Here is a 17,464-nt window from a genome sequence, read left to right as displayed (position 1 = left end):
CACGGATTTATCAAATATTTTCCAAGAGAGAGGAACATTTTTCATTTATATGCTAATTAGAAGGATGAATAATTTATGGAATTTATTTAAATAATAATAATTGAATCAAGCGGGTATGAGGCCTTTGGAAAATCAGGCTTCATTTTTATAATACAACAACGCAGCGCGTACATGAATTTATGTTTGAAATATAATTATTTTGTCGTCCCGGCGCTACAATTTTGAAAATGCACCTCGTTGCGGGGGCATACGAATAATGGCAACGTGAAAATATATGCGTTTCGAGCGAGTGTTTACATTCGGTTTCGCATAATGAATATTCATTCGGTTTAAGCAATTGCCGCATAAAAAAACTTCAGATAATATAAAATAACAATTATAGGGTTGACGCGAAACCGTGCGCGATACCGCTAAGCGAAGCACGTGGGCGCAGTGCCGGCAGCGTTGAAAAAGAGTATAAAGGAAGAGAGCAGGAAAGATAGCAAAAGCCTGTGGCACGAGTGGCGCAGGGCCGAGGAAAGGGTACTGCACAAGCACGGCAGCGGCAGAAAGATAGAGGGCGAACAAGTTTGCAGAGGCGCCGCTGTACGAGCGCGAATTTTCCTCGCTTAGCGAAGAGTTCGAGGGCTTCGCACAGCTGCAGGAGAAAGGAGAGAGGGGAAGCACAGACAGAGAGCGAAAGGGTGAGGGCGCGTTAACCCGTGCTGAAAGGGAGAATAAAAAGCGAGATAGAAAGAGCAGATGCGAGAAGAGAGGAGAGAGAGAGAGAGAGAGAGAGAGAGAGAGAGAGAGAGAGACCATCGAAGGGACAGTGAAAGGGAAAACTGCGAAAGAGAGGCGCCAGCGCAAGCTCGTCCGACCCAACGCGCGTATACCTATATATGTGTACGCGGGCGTAGAAAAGTGAAAACGCCCTGCTGCTGCTGCTGCAAATTCTGCTGTACGGCGCTAGTGCAAGGGATGCAGAGGGAGCCTGGAAAATACCACGAAGGTTAAATCGATGCGAGAGAAAAAGGGAAATTTCGAGGGGGCTGCTAACGCTCTCGTGAAAGTTGGATTTTTGCTTTTACAAAGACAAGTGGCCTTTCCAAAGTGGCTGACTCGAGCAACGATTTCGTACACTGCTCGAGTCATAGAGTTTCGCGTCTCCATCAGTGACGATACGCAAATAACATTTTAATTTCGACACGCGCAACTTTGTTGTTGATGGAGGAATATTTGCAATGGCGCGGCAAAAATAAGTTGAAATAAGGAGCCCGAGTGTGGAACAACGATTTAATACGGATGATACCGGCGATATCTTGATAAAAAAGTTCAATATACAAAACAGTTCCACTGATAAGTTTCTCTTGTGCGCATAATAAAATAAAATGTATATCCTGCATCCATTGAGAGGGCGAGGCTCTTGAAAATGTTTTCCTTCATCGAAATAAGAAATCCAACCGCATCAAATCTTTCGACAAAAAGGGCAAACGTGTAGGAACGTATACTTCAGCGAAGGCGTCAATGGAAACGAAACAGACGCGATAGGGATTATCTCTTATGTCGACGATAAAAATAATACGATAAAAAACAAGGATGTTTCTTTTTCACAGTTGACGCGTTTAAGACGTGTGGGTTCGGTACTTTTTATAGTGAAGACGAAAATCAAAATTGTTCACGATCTCAATTCACATTGGCAATGGTTAATTCGCAAAAGACCTCGCAAAATCAACAAACTCCTTTGTCACAAAGAATAAGAGAGCGCCGCGGTGGCGAATCGTTTTGTAAATGCGAGACGAAAAAAAGAGGCGAGAAAGAGCACTTTATGCTCTTGTACAGTTACGAGCGCGCGGCAGTTTGACGTCAGCGCGCGGTTTCGAAATTCTCGATTCGTTGTGTTTTTTTTCTTCTTTACGCCGCTTTTTTTGCTCGTAGGGAGAATCGACGGAAGATTTCTTCGGCTTTTACGAATTTCCGGTCAGGCCGCGAGATTCTCTGCGGATTCGCCGATAAAGATTCGCTGAAAAGCGGCCTGTGTGCGAGTGCCGTTAATTCGGTGGATGCCAAATGTGCGGCTCTGTTGTATCCGTCACAATAATTAGCAAATTACATTATAATTACTTTCGATAACGCCAAAAATATCTTTCCGTTCACTGCTGTTTACCGCGCGCGGCTTTGAAACTTCCTGCCACTTCGCAGTTTCAAACGCGTGAATCATTCGATTTAGCAAGAAACGCGCCGCGATTTATTTTTTGAGTTTTCGGAATACCGATGATTAAGTGCGCGCGTTTCATCGCAGTTTTACGAATTTCTCAAATCATTACTGACGTTCAATCGTTCGATTTACCGATTTCGCGGCGAAACGTCATAACGCTGCACGCAATTACGCAATTTATTATAATGAACATGGCGATGGAATTTGTATGCTCCCGACGAGTATTCTGATAAATTCAGCATGAGATACGAGTGGTGTAAAGCGTTGATAACGTGTATTTTCAACGTGGCGCCCACGGGCATTTACAGAAAAAACGTGAAATCATTATCAGCTTATTGTGAAGTCTAGAGCCTCGCGAAAAATCGTCAAATGCTCGAGATTAAAAATCGAACTCGTAAACATCCTGTTTTGAGAGCGCAATTGTGTGCAATTGAATTGCACTTTCTGCACGCGGATCGTACTTTCTTTCGCAGCTCACTGTGAGTGTCCATTGATCTTTCTCATTCGAGGCTCACTCTGGCTACTGACGAAACGCTGAGGTCAACGCGATTTTTACATTCTCGCCAGTGCAAATAAAAGCGCTTCAATCGCGTGTTTTTCACGCAGATGCGTCACGAATTCACGAGCAATTTTTGATGCACTGCGACCTTTGGTTATATATATATATATATGGCGCTATAAACGGCTTCAATTTACAGAGCGACTTCGAGCGCTCGAGAAAAACAAAATTCCTCGCTGTAAACTCATGAATGACTCCCACGTTCGAATTCCGAGCCGGGCTCCGTTTTCCCACACTCGAAATTTTGGAGCGCGGCCTACTACGCAGTCCCGCAGGCACCGAAAAAACTCTCGCCGCGGGAGCGCGTTCTCGAAGGCTTCACTCGAAAACCGAACGTCGTCGAGTGCATCTGGGATGTACTTCTAGAAGTAAGCATTGAGTATGAACGTACGGTGCGAGGGATCCGCGCTGCTCACGTGCTGCGGCCGTCTGGGCAGCGGAGGCTGGAGTCGGCAAAAAGTGCAGCGTCCAACGGATCGGCTCATTCGGGAGCGGATTTTCGGCGGGTAAGCGCGCTCGCCCACGCGTCCGCTGTAAACACACAGAGAAGTCGGTCACGTGGCAGCGCCGCCACCGCAGTCGCCGCCGGCGTCGATGCTGGCGCGCACGCGGTCTCGCCTGTAACGCCGATGCAGCCGATGCACGCGCTGCCGCAGCGCACGGTGTCACACAATAGAGGCGATAGCCACTGCAGTCTCGGTGCTCCGGCGACCAGCGACCGAACAACACTATCACTTTTGCCTCCACTGCAGTCGAAGGATGACTCGGGTTCACACGTCACTCGAAACAAAACAAACACCGCGAGACGAATGTGCGTGGGTCTGCGCGTACGACGTAGGCTGCGCTATCGAGCGTCGTTCGCTCGCTCGCTCGATGCGGAGAGCAGAGGCGCACTGATAGTGCGCTCGCCGAATGGCAGTATAGTGCGTGCACGAGTAAAATATTTTCGGCCCGCGGGGTGGGGGCTGGCGGCAGTAGTAGCAACTAGCAGCACCGGCACTCTCCGCGTAGCAAAACAACGTATAATACGTATGTCGGCCGTAGTAGACGCGCACACACGCGGTACAACACTTATGCTCCTCCGAGTCTCGCTGATGCCGGAGTTGTGCAGGCAGCGTCGACGGAGCGGGCGGCAGGAACGGCAGGAACGGCAGGAACGGCAGAAACGGCAGAAACAGCAGCGGCGGCAGCGCTGTCCGTCGTGATAGCGGCGTGCAGGTCGCGCGCGGCTCGCGTCATCGCGCTCACTCGCGTCTTTCTCCGTGCGGAAATTAAGAAGTTACGTTATAAAACGCAACGACCTACAATGCTACAAATGCCGAGGGATCTCTCGCCGCCGCCGCCTTCCTTCCTCCGCCGCCGCCGACTTCCCCGCCGCTCGCCCCCCACTCGCGGCCGCCCCCACCGCGACCGGGGCGAGCGCGCCTCCCACTCCGAAGTGCGCGCGTATGTGCCCCCTCCGCGGCTGCTCTGGGCACTTGTTATTTGGATCGGTACGTCTCGCTTGTTTTTGTGCGCCTCTCGCGCGCTCCCCACGACGTCGCCGCGCGTCTGCTTCCCCCTCCGAGCCCCCCCCCCACCACGTGGAGCTCGGTGCCTCCTTCTCCGCCGTTCGGCCTTTGCACCCCCATACGCTCGGACTACGCGCCACTGTGTTTGCGTCCGTGAGCGCGTCGACGACGTCCCCTTCTTAGGCCAATGCTCGTATCCCCCGTCCACCCGGCCCCTCCAGCCGATATTTCTTCTCTCCGCTCCCCCCTCCCCGCCCCCTACCGCCTTTCTTTGCCCTCTCTCCTTTGAGGAAAGCGCGCGCAGACTGTGTGCGTGCGTACGTGTGTCTGTGTGTCTGTGTGACTGTGTCTGTGCTATTGCCGCCAGCAGCCAAGTCGCTGTTGCTGAAGCTCCCATCCATGTCTATATATCTTCGCTCTCGTCCATACCTATGTGTGTGCATTCGTAGCAAAAAACTCTTTCAAACCGATGACTATACTACTTCTTACTCCGTGCTTGCCGCTGAGTGTGATTACGCCTAGAAGTGCCCAAGTGCCCTTGCCGATCAGTAGAGTCCCGATATGAATAATATGAATAAACAAATATTCGCGCATTCGTGCTCCCGTCAACAAAACAAAATAACGTATACACAGTAAATAACATTTTGATGATCGTGCAATTAAGATGAAACTATCAAATCAATATTAGTTCAGGATATACTCACAAATCCTTGAAAACGAGTAGAATAAAGGTCGTAATCTCGTATATTTTAAGCGTTAAAAAAAATGAAAGAGAAACTAGTCTATCTTCTGAATGAAATGAGAAATCTCACATCGAAATTGAGAAGTAAGAATGTAGTTCAGGCCGTTATTATTAGTATTTTCAAAATAATGTACGTCAGGATAAAAATTCAATCTAGATGACATATGATTCGAACCGCATGTAAAATATTCTCTATTGAACTTATTTTTCATACGCAATCACTTCTTTTTCATTTTCGTAATTTGACGTGTTTCATATTCAGTGCATTTGAGGTAAGCTTTGTTAACTATTAAAATATTTAAAAAACTCTTAACATAGCCATTTCAAGAAATTCATATCACTTATTTCAGTAAAGCTATCATTGCGACTCAAGGAATTTTATCGCTATATTATCTATGACACAAATTTGGTTTGACAATAAATACTTCAAATTTTATCAATATTCTAGATTTTTAAAAGATTATATTTAGTGACATAATGGCGCATTATAATAAAATTTTTTAGCCATATTGACGTGAGTCACACATAATATTTCAGTCATCAGTTCAAACATTGATTTCGCAGAACCGTGCTAACATTAATTACTTATAATATTAAAAAAAAAAGGTAAACAAGTATTTAAAATGTTACATAATTTAATAAAAACACTCCATATTTTTAGGATAATTCAACATTACTAATCAAAATTGAAACGATTTTATTACACTCGACAATATAGAGAACTGTGCCAAAAGATCATGTTCTTTTGCTTATTTATGTAAAAAAAAGTAAAAATATCCAGAAAAATGTTAAAATACAACATATACATAGCAAAGTCAATATAAACTTTAATAAGTGAAAAAATGTTTTGTATGATTACAGTAGAATCAGCGATTGTAAAAAAGAAAGCAATAAATTTGGATATGGAAAATGAAGTTATATATTGATCAGAAATCAATATTGATAGTGTTTCAATAGTATATTATGACACTGTTGTGGGAGATGGTTTTCTACCTTGCTCGAGGTGTTTCGTCGAGAAAATCGAGCAAGGTAGAAAAACACCTCCCACAACAGTCTCATACGATATTTTATAGCACGACAACCTCAAAATCGACAATAAAGTTGTCATTTTGAGGTTAGCGTGCTATAAATGTTGTTTGATTTCAAATTCATTTTACGACAAGTCAATCAAATTTATTCAAGGAGATAAACATGGAATAAATACTCCATGACGTTACTAAAAAGTACCTTGAAACGTTAGCTAAAAACTAGGCAGATTTCTTCTCTAACGGTAAATTATCAGCCAAAACTGTAAACATTGAAATAACTGCTTCTCGCGTGAATTCACTCGCAGTGTATGGTAGTCGTTTTGGATAAACTATAAAAGTTTATCGCGTAAACTGTGTGATTGTGTACATCGATATGTAAGTTACAAAATGTTGGTTTTGATATCTTATTTTCCTAATTCTTCGCTAGCAACTGCCTGGATACACTGCGCGCGGCAGTGAAAATAAGAGAGAAACAAAGAGATATCCAATATACCAGCTCCCATACGTGGGTCGACGATAAATAGTATATTTCGATACAAGTGCGCAAAAGTTGATTCTACACGAGTGAGAGGTTTATCAATCTCACGAGTGTAGAATCAACTTTTCGCACGTGTATCGAACGTTATTTTTTGATACAGGGGCGGAATATGTGCTTGAACGCACGCGGAGCGTGCGTAAAAGTGTATTTTACGCACACTGTATCGAAAAAGTTCATAACTTTATCAACTATTAATAAATCTTTTGTTCAGTATAGTGCTTTTGGTTTTTATATGATGAACAAACTAAGCTGATAGCTAGAAACTCGTTAAAAATATAGTTCTATTAGCGGCGGGTTTACAACTAATTTAAAGCTGATTTATAACAGGTCTCGCTTAATATTTCCAGCTGAAAACCCGTTAACGTTTCCAGCATTATCAAAAACAATCCTAAATTTTCATGATACTAGCAACGTACTTTGCGAAATTATTTTTACTACACTCGATCAGTTTATTATACAGTTTAAAAAGTATTCAAAACTCAATATAATTACGATACGTATACATTGTAAGCGTCTGGAAACTATTAAAATTGTTTGTTTTATAGAAGAAATTTCGTTTAAGCCGGTTTTCTCTCGTTTGTCGTCAATTTTATCAATATTTTCAAAATTTATCGAAATCGATCGTAGTTTCTCTTCGACCTTCCTTCAAGGCATTTTCAAGGTAAATAATGATTTTCCTTCATCTATTGTAAGCGTTCGAGTCTTACATTCAAAAATCAAAAAATTACCGTACGGTAATCATATACTAAAGCACTTTCCATGCGGGGAAAATATAGCGGAACGGAGCAAGGTACAGGGCTTCGGAATTCTTGGAAAGTTTAAACTTCAAACTAAACCTCTTTGGAGCTAGTAAAGCCATTGAGCTTGCCTAATATCGATCTGCCAAGAAGTGGAAATTATCTTTTGACAACTCCAAAAATGCGAAAAACAATATCTTTCCAATCAATTTTTTTCACTCTCGGAGAATGACACGGCCTCGGAGTATGACTTTCAAAGCGCCAAAAACCCTACCAGGCACAAGGGCCGTTATCCGCGTCAAAAGCTAAGAATTGATAGCGTCCCATACTGGGCACCGTACCCGGCTGGGCGCTTCTCCCTCCCCTATACATCTGTATTTGATTGACGTACTTTTTCGAAAAGATAAGTGATATCATTTAAAAAAAGCAAATTACGACGTATTCCAGTTTTTGAGGTTAGAAAATATTGTTATTGATACAAAAAAGATAAATTATAGACTAAACAATCTTTTTCGTATTATCGCAGTAGGAAAGGCGCATTGTTTCAAAAACGGAAAATGGATTCTTAACCTAAAAATCCATAAAATGTTAGTTTATTACCCCGAATATAAATTCGATGTTCGAGCCCCATGTATGGGACGAAAATTTCGTCCGTTTTTCACGAAAAGGCCCCCTTTACGAGATATCGACGAAAAATGCATTTCTATATCCGGACCCTGAATCCCGGAATCGGCGACCCTAAAGATTTAGACATCATCTTTTTGCGATTCGTAATTTTACTTTCTCCTGGCGAAATATCTTTTAGATATTAACAGGATCGTATCATGATATGTTTTTCCTCACATAAGACATTATAAATGACGTCAATAAACATTTTTACTCCTTGTCGGGTTTTTACCTAGAACGACATACAAAATTCATGTCGCCAGTACCGGGTTTCTTGGGAGATCCGTACGCTGGATTCTACCGATATTGAAAAATACTAGTGAGTTTCTACCCGAAAACCCGGCAACGATTTTACCAGGGAGCATCAGGAAATTTTGTGACCTAGTGTGATTAATTACTTTTTTGAAATTTATGCGGTCTACCCTAGGCACCAGGTATCTCGGGGGCCATTGCCGATGCCATATTCGTGTTCAGCGACCCCAAAAAACCCCGAGTAGCAAAACTGGACTCATTTCCATCAATATTTACTGAGTTGTAAATTTTTTATTCAGTGTCTCATCGGAATGCAATTTTAAAATGCATATTATTTATGCAATAATGCAATTTCAAAAAAAAAGTAATTAATTACACTAGGTCACAAAATTTCCCGACGCTCTGACGAATCAAATACAAAAAACCGCATTACAATCCGTCTTACTGCTCAAAAAATCGACGGTCAGGCTGTTTTTAGTGCTTCATTTCCTCGACTAATACTATGATCACTTTATATGTTATTGAATTTGAAGCCGAAGGTCATTTACCATAGCTAGCTTCCTCGAAAATGACGTATTGAATTCTCAATTTAATCTTTTTCAATCATGAGGAACATATTGTAATTCAAAATTAATCTTTCTTTGGCACTGAATAAGCGATGAATTGAAATATCGAAAAAGTAGACACTAAAATAAAGTCGTCTACAAACGCACTGTTTTTTGCAGAGACAACAAAAGTAACATCAAAGAAATCAATTACGAATAAACATATAGATTGCATTGCGCTCAATAAGTATGCAAGTGCGGTAGTTGAGTGGAAAGGGATACGAAAATGACACAGACGAGACGCAAGAGGCTTGCATCTCGACTTCCATTTGCAAGTGTGTGTAAGCCAAAGCAGTTATACATTTCGAGTTGTTAATTTAGCTATGTAATTATCAATTAAGAGACACCAGGCCAGACTGAGGACTTCTTTAACGGTTTGATTCGATGTAAACAGTGAATGCCAAAGTGATAAGGAAAAAGAAAGAGGCTTGAGCGGCTGAAGTATTTTTTAACCTTTGAACATTCATTAATTTATACGAAGCTATATTCTTGTATGTCTCGATAGTGATTATCAATTTATATTTTCTTTTTCAGCGTTGTTATCGACCAAGGTGTGTTCTAAAGCTTCTTCTGACTTTTTCGTTGTATGTAACTTAATTACTTATCATGATAAACAATCTAGAATTGTTAACAAGTTTATCACACAATCACAATTTGCGCTTGATTGTTTTTTATCGATTTATAATTATAATGTTAACTTAAAAAGATCTTTATTCAAGTTTTTATATAGAGAAGTGAAGCTAGTTGTCCAATTAAAGATCTAGCAATATATTATAAATTTGAACAGGCGTTCTCAAATAATTTTATAAATGCAACGTAGAGAGCACATGAAAAAATTTGAATAAATATACTTACGTTAACTTATACATCAGAGTATATAACGAAATTATTTAGCATATCACCATCTCTCAGGTAAGAGAACAACTACAATAAAAACGATGATAGTTTTTGCACTATATAGCCAAGAAATTGGTGGTGAGACTCTGCAATGGTGGCGACCCCGACATCGGGACGTTCCGACGAGGGAATCGTCAATTTGGCGCGCCTGAAAAGAGGGAGAGAGAGCGACGGCCATAATCGATCGTTCTCGTTTGCTTCGTTTTTCTCTTTTCCTTTTTTGCTTGTCTCTCCCCTCCGCCTACCACCTATCGCTTCATCCCTCTTTCTCTCCAACTTTTTTCCTGCTTTTTTATATTCGTGTCGAGGAGAGATTTCGAGTGGGTGCGCGCCACGACAGAGAAAGAGCAGAAGCGAAATTGACGACGACAGGAACGAGAGGAAGAGAGAGAACCAAATAGAGAGAGAGAGAGAGAGAGAGAGAGAGAGAGAGAGAGAGAGAGAGAGAGAGAGAGAGTGAGAGCCAAATAGAGAAAGCGCGGGAGGGAGAGGCGAAGGAAGGCAGAAGAAAAAGTATGGGAACGCAGATAGAGGATGGGAGACAGAAGGGGCGCAATCGAAGAGAAAAAGAGTAACACGCGCGGGAGATTGAGGGAGAAAGAGAACGGGAGAAAGCGGGGGGAAAGAGGAAAAGAGGGCGGCAACTGTCGTTATGATTTTACTTTTTGCCCCTTTCTCGCTGGTCCGTACACGACAAAATTATCATGTTGTTCAGACGTAGTCTCTCTATCTTTCTTGCTCGGCTCTCTGCCTCCATCCTGCTTGTGCCGCGTCCGTGTCGTGCAATGCGCCCGAAGCTTGCCTGACGCGCGGCGCAAAAAAGCCGAGCTCCGCACGGCGCGATTATATATTTTTGCGAAATTTCAAATTTAACGGCTCGAATAGCTTGTACTTCTCCTCGAACGATCGATATTCTAGAATCGTGAAATGCATATACGGACATTGCATACTTTTTCGTGCAGAGAACCAAGGCTTTCGAACGTTTTGCTTCGCTCATTAACGACGTCGTCGAACTTTTGTGCTTACAAGTACGAATAAATTCGTTCATCTTAATTCCGAAGTTATGAGTCATGTGCAAACTTTATTACAGAATAATGCACTTTTTCAAACAGCTAATCACATTGACGGTTCCACAGACAAGTCGTGGAACCGGCAGACTATAATCATAAATTTATACCTAAATGTGTAACCGAAAATCGATTAGAGATTGACGTCATATTGAAGATCTAATAAATCTCGTCAAAAAGGAAATCAATAATTGAACGCAATGGAAAAAGATTTAATTTTGTCACCACACATTTCCGTTTAAATCACATCAATTTTTACAAGAGCTGAAAGTTCGTTAGGATGTTGGTCGCTACTTCGCGTACAATTTTTTTTAAAATATTTTTCTAGCAAATGAAATTCTGACTCGAATTTCGGCGTTATTTAGGGCTTCGCATACTGTCAGTAACAATGTTTCTCGTTGCTAGTATTCGTTAACAAAAAATCAGTATATTAAATTTCCACAATTTTGTCATTTTCGGATCCCCATGTCAATGGATCAATCCGTTGTGTTGCGAGAATAACGTCAATTTCGATGAGGCTGAAGGCAGAGGGGAAAACTCTTCAAAACTATTAACGATCAATATCGTTACAATCAAATCTGTCAGGTGCATCGACCGCTTAGGGCGCAGAACTCTTCCCCTCTCGTGCTTCACGTGCTTGCTCTTTCGCTTCCGCAAACAGACGTACTGCACAGCCGCATACCTATACTTGCATCTAATGTAAGCGTGTTTTTCTCTCTGATTTCCGAGAACGCAGTTACTGGGCAAATATGATATACAACGAAGAGAAATATTTATGCCGCCGATTATCCGTTAACAGTTGCGCAATCGGCTATCTTCCGATGCGTATCGCGTCTACGGCGAAGATGAATAATAAAAGCTGCATACTATCAGCTGAGCAATTTGAGGGGAAGTGAATAATCTTATCTGCCAAACCGGTACTCCCTCGAAACAAGCCTCCCGACACATTCCAAGTCTCTGAAGCAGCCTTACGTCGCGGTATAAATATCCGGCTACTTCCGAAACTAAAAAAAACGAGGCACTAGCGCGTGTTTTGAGTTGGCGTCTGCCGACATGACGCGTTCAGAAGCCGTCGACCGTTGTTTTATAATAGCGTACGTACGCCCGTAACCATAGATATACCTGTATACAGACGCAGTGCAGGGGCCGCGCGGCAGGAGCTAAACTTTTGATATCATTCATATGCGCGCACATGCCGAGCCAGCACGCGTCCCATTCGGTTCGGCGCGTATGGAGCCCGCACGCGGCCAAAAACGACTCTCTCGGCGTGAGCGCAGATAAAAAAAGATAAGTCGCGAGCGGTGAAAAACAGAAATTTTTATCGGCTCGCGTCTGGCCGCGCGCTCGAGTCTGACCGTGCCTGTGTGTAGGCGTGGGCGCAATCGAAACCGGCTCGAGACCGATCGATGGATCGGAAAAGTTTTTTACTTTTCTCGCCGTGTTTACCAGGGCATTGGTATTATTGGACTATGTAGTTATACTCGGCCGGTCCGACGTATATTGACGTGTAACCAAGAGTGCTGATATCAGTTTTATCACTGCAATATTAGCTGCTCCCATCTTTTTTGCCTCTGTTTTAATGGACTAACGCGATTTCGTTATAATTGACCCTTGGACTTTATTATGTTTTTCTCGCGATTCTCCGTTTTTAGAGGATTTCCGAAAAAACCTGCGGTCGCGAGCACTTATTTTCCTCCTCGTGTTGGTGGTGTGTGTATTTGTGTATATTAGCTCGAGCTCCGATCGCTTCGGCTAACAATAAGTCGGGCTATGAATATAGTCGCGCCGATTCGATCTTTTTTTAAATTAAGAGCTTATTTCATTTCCTGAATTTTCAATGCCTTCATCATCTCGAATCCGAATCTCCAAATGAACTCACGCGCCTCATCTCGAGAGCTCTTTTTACTATATACTTCGACACCTGCAACAGCTGTATGAATGTCTATCAAAACACGGAGAAATTAATCTCACGGAGCATCGAAAAGTGACAGTTTTAAAAAAGCGTATCGCTCTACATGACTTTTAATTCATTAATTTGTTTTGGCCAAGCTAATTTTTCGAATCCTGGACTCCGTTAAAAAGCAGACTACGCATGATGCATCGATTGGTAAAGTCATACAAGTATGTCACCGATCAAATCGGAGCTCTAATTGTTTACACTGATATAACTCGAGCGAGAGCAAGCGCGGTGCGGAGTAGGAGTCAACGGAGCGTTTCGTAGATCATCGGACAGCCGTTTTATCGCATTCCTAATATAAGCACCCCCCGACCTCCGCGCACCGCTTTGCCGCGATCAGTGATTCATCAACTCGACATGACGTGCGCGCGCTCAAGCTCTCGTGTTTCCGGCTACAGAGAGGGAGAGAGATGGAGAGATCGCGCTCGGTGCGAAAGCGCATAAACGAATAAACGCCGCCGCGAGCCTTTGCACATAGAAATTCTCTCTCGTTCACTGTTGCCAAATTGACTTTGCAAATAGCCCTGCCAATATCGGCAACGGGTTGTCTATACCTGTCTGCGGTCGAGCGATCCGATCAATGGGGAGAACAATGCAGAGTCACATGTGCGTGGGACGTGCGCAATGAGGAATGGGGGGGGGGGGGGGGTACGTACTACAGGCGTATGGCCGCATTATTGAGCCGATCGAGGAAACGTCGTTAAAACCAGACGCGAGGTTACGAGAATCAAAACCAAGACGCGTCTGGCTGCTCGGTCGCAACGAACGAAGTATCCGTCGGTCAGGGCTTGTCTTTCATGGCTATATTTTTAACGAAAGAATCAGCCGATATAATTAGTAAATTGCAGGGTAAATATTGGATTACAAGCCGTCTCCGCGGCAGCGAACGCTAATATTTCATAAGCGCTGAACAATCTGAATTCAATTTCATAATCATGGTTTGATTGACGTAATTATTTTTCTCTGTAATTTACAGGTTTACATTTTGAATTAGGAGCGAGAAATTCATAAATGTAAAGTGTGTGGAAGGACGTAATACGTTTTCCAAGTTTTGCGAAATAACGTCTAAACCGAGACGCAAACGCAACTTGCGTATCAAAATACAGAAATACAGAAACGAAACATCTGCATAGAAAGAATTTTACCAGATCAAAACATCACAGTTATATAAGCTTGGGCATATTTCTTAAACTAGTTGGCCTCTATCTCTCTTTGATCATACGTGCGATTTGATGTTTTTTCTTTTATCAAAGTTTGGTTGTAACATGTTTTAATTAAACCAATCTGCGGTTTGGTTTGAACAACCTAATCTTGAAAACGATATCGTAATAGATAAAAGCACATGGAAAGTAAAAATTATCAATCACATTTTATTCAAAAACATCTTGCGCAACATCGATTGCATCGTCTTTTAAAAGCGGGGTGACGTAATATACATAATAAATATTTTTGATTATAACGTCAATAAAAATACGACAGCGAAACAGCATTTCTTCAAAACATTCCTTCAAGTAATTATCTAGGATCAAAGCAGGATTAACTTTGGTAGTTTGCCGAGAGAGATTTTTTGACAAAACGAGTAATAATTCTTTAAGAGTGTAGGCGCGCTACGCGTCATAAACGTCCAATAATACTGTATACACCCGGGCAACCGGCGATAAATTTGCGAGCGAACGGCGAGTCGAAGTGGTCCGCGCCCACGCGCGAGGCAGCAGTCGTCAAAATCAATAGAATATTTTTAAGCTGACTGATATAATAATAATAACGATGCCGCCCGGCCGCGCGGATGCCGCTAAAATGAATTCCGAGCGTCACGGAGGGGGGATAGGGGATGGAAAAAAATTTCTTTACTCCCATATCAAATATTCGATATCTGTCTGGGACTTTTCCGTATACCCCCTCTGTGTACGCCGCCCCTTTCGTCGCAAAAAAGAGAGAAAGAAACAAGAGCGAGCAAAAGAGAGAGAGAGAGAGAGAGAGAGAGAGAGAGAGAGAGAGAGAGAGGGAGTTAGAAAATGAAAAAACAAGTAGCACGAAGGGGCTGGAGGAGAAGTAGACGAAAAAAGCGAGATCGATGCAAATATGAGCGCCTCTCTCTCTCTCTCTCCTTTTTCTCCCTTGGCTACTATGTGGCTTTTATACGAAAGAGAGGGGGAGCAAAAGATTCCGAGCGCGGTGCTATGACCCGAAAGTTTGCACGCCATCGGGAAGGGCTAACGAACTCCACCACATCGTCGCTCGTCGGCGTCTTCGGCGTATTTCCCAGCTCCTATTCTCGACGACGTAAGCGGACCGGCCCCTACCCTAAACCGCGCTACCCCTTCACTTTTCTCGCTATGCTAGTTCTCGCTCCCTTTCGCTCTCTTTATCGCGCGGCAATCCTTGAACGTGCGCTCTGTGGCCGTGAATATCGCTGCCCTCAAGGTACTTGTCGCGGAAACGAGTTACTCGAGAATTTATTTCTGCAGCGTGATTCCAACAGCGTTATATTTTGTGTGTATTCGACTTCGGCAGGTCGGGCTAAGAATAAAAAACCCGAGGTCTAATTTCTACCGGCGTAGACGGCAGCATAAACTCCAGAATGCATAAGCTGTGATTGCACGCACAGGCGCATCCGTTCAGGGCTTAGCAGCCGAAAGGGCTTATAAGAGCGCCCAGGCTCACCGCACACAGAGCTACACCTACGCACACTGGAGAGGAGCGGCGATAAGCGCATGCACGCGACGCGCGCGGCGGCAGCGGTAAACATAGAGAGACAGCGCGCGCTTCGTCGTCGTTTTCCTTTGCCGAGAGCGGCGACCGCGCGGCTCATTGTACTCCAATTCAGCGGACGAAGGCCTTATCTCGCGTGTACAATCAGCCGTAATTGCGCCTGGAATTCGCGTGTTTCGGTCTTCGAGGAAGGGAAGGGAGCTCGGGCGGGAGAGAAAAGTTTGTGCGTCGCTTAACTTTCTTCCGCATGGAAATCTTATTGTTTTAGCCGCGATCTTTTTTCCGCGTTTCGGCCTTGTTTTTATTTTTCCTCGGTCGCGTTATAACTGTGTATACAGGTATGCAGAGGTGCGCGGCGGTTCGAGGAGGCGAGGGCGGAATATTATTATTGCGACTGCCAACTTTTAATTGCGCTATTCAAATTGAAAATGTAGTCGTGATTTGCGTTACGATTTTTCTCCCCTCCGCCGGGCGAGACTCCGGCGAGGAACGCGCTCTCTTTTACTTTAATGCGCCGGCCCTCTTTTTCTTCATATTTCCTCCTGCAGCGCGCGTGGAACGTCGGATGAATTTCTTCGGGCGAATCTGATTATTTTTGCAGTAAAAAAGGAGAAATCGCCAACTATGTTAATACTTTTCTGCCTTTTCGATTTTGCTGCATATTGCTTTCTTATACTCCGGCATTTTATTACGCGCATACCTTATTGTTGCAGCTTTTATTGAATTTCTCAGAAATATTCCGTGCCATAAAGTAATCGTCGCTTTTACTTCGATTCACGCATTATTTCACCTGTAAAGAAACGCAGAGCAACTGTGCTGTTTTACGAATGATTAAAACGCCTCGGTGTACCCTGCACGAATCGATCAACTGATTACCCTTTGATAAAATGAAATTTTCAGCGCTAGATACGACTTGATGAAGTCCTCCGGACGACACTAACTTACAGTGGACAGCAAATTAAAGAGAATGCGCTAATTATTAAGGTGATCGCGATAAGGCCGCAGAGGATTACACAATGTAACAGTGAAAAACTACGGTTTTCCTATCGCGGGAAAACGTATCCACCAGCCATTTAAAATCACGCTGTTATACTTCTTGTATTACACGTACTACGTGCTCCAGTCATAAACAAGTAATTTATTTCTTCATTCACTGTAATTAAAGCAGGCATCGCCCGCTCTGCTTGCGCTTAATCCAAAACTCTTGCATTTTAACTGTTTTGCCATAAGCATTTTAGCTTTATCCTATTCCGATCAGATAGCATCCATATATGCATTATGTAGGAATTCATGGTACAAATAAATTGCAAACTTTATTAAACTTTTTGCACCCCCTCGTCAGATAATTTATGCAATTTTAATATGCATGATAATATGTTGAATGCTAATTTCGAGGGGGCAATTTAAATTCTCTCGCATTTTTCTCTTTAATATAAGAAACCATTTATTGTTGTTCAACCTACGCGTCTTCGTCCTTTTACGGACAAAAATGAAGCAATCAATAACTCCTGGGAGTCTCATCGTAAATTCGAACAATCTAACGTTTATCGTAACATTATCTCCTCGAAAAACACACAGAGATGACCGTTATATAAACGCTTCTCGAGTGCATCGTATCGTGAAATAGTTCGACATGGAATTAGACACAACTTGTTATACCGAAGCCGAGAGCCCGAGAGCGTTAGGATAAACGGAGCAAAGGAAAGGAGAGGAAGAAGGAGAGCGCAAATAAAGAGTACGAACGGCGCGAAGAAAAAAAGACGCGGAGGAAGAGATGGGTGTGCGCTTGCTGGGATTCACAAGAAGTTGAGAAGTTTTTCACGCCCCGGTTATGTATTATTTCTCGACTTTTTCTGGAGAGGAAGATACAGAGGGTCAACTTAAAATTTGCATAGAATTTGTTTTTGCCGTCAGATGTAAATATTATCGGAGCAATGTGAGCCGTTACTTGCGACCCGAGCGAATCCGATGAATAGACCATTGAAAACTTTTCTTT

At 43.1% G+C, this 17,464-nt stretch overlaps 1 protein-coding gene across 25 annotated transcripts in view; it reads right to left on the bottom strand.

Annotated features, from left to right (window-relative positions):
• LOC100116237 (longitudinals lacking protein, isoforms N/O/W/X/Y) overlaps positions 1-17,464 on the bottom strand; it is a 175,681-nt gene that overhangs the window by 44,388 nt on the left and 113,829 nt on the right. Inside the window, exon 1 of one of the 25 annotated variants that reach the window (XM_008204147.4) lies at positions 3,148-4,071. The exons of the other annotated variants lie outside the window; for them this stretch is intronic. The gene's annotated coding sequence lies outside the window, so the exon portion shown is untranslated. Of the gene's footprint in view, positions 1-3,147; positions 4,072-17,464 lie in introns of those variants that run through there. 25 annotated transcript variants of the gene reach the window in all.

Source organism: Nasonia vitripennis, chromosome 1 (assembly GCF_009193385.2).
Source record: "Nasonia vitripennis strain AsymCx chromosome 1, Nvit_psr_1.1, whole genome shotgun sequence".
Lineage (NCBI taxonomy): Eukaryota > Metazoa > Arthropoda > Insecta > Hymenoptera > Pteromalidae > Nasonia > Nasonia vitripennis.
Note: the sequence above shows the minus strand (reverse complement) of the source record. Positions and strands in the feature narration are given on the sequence as shown.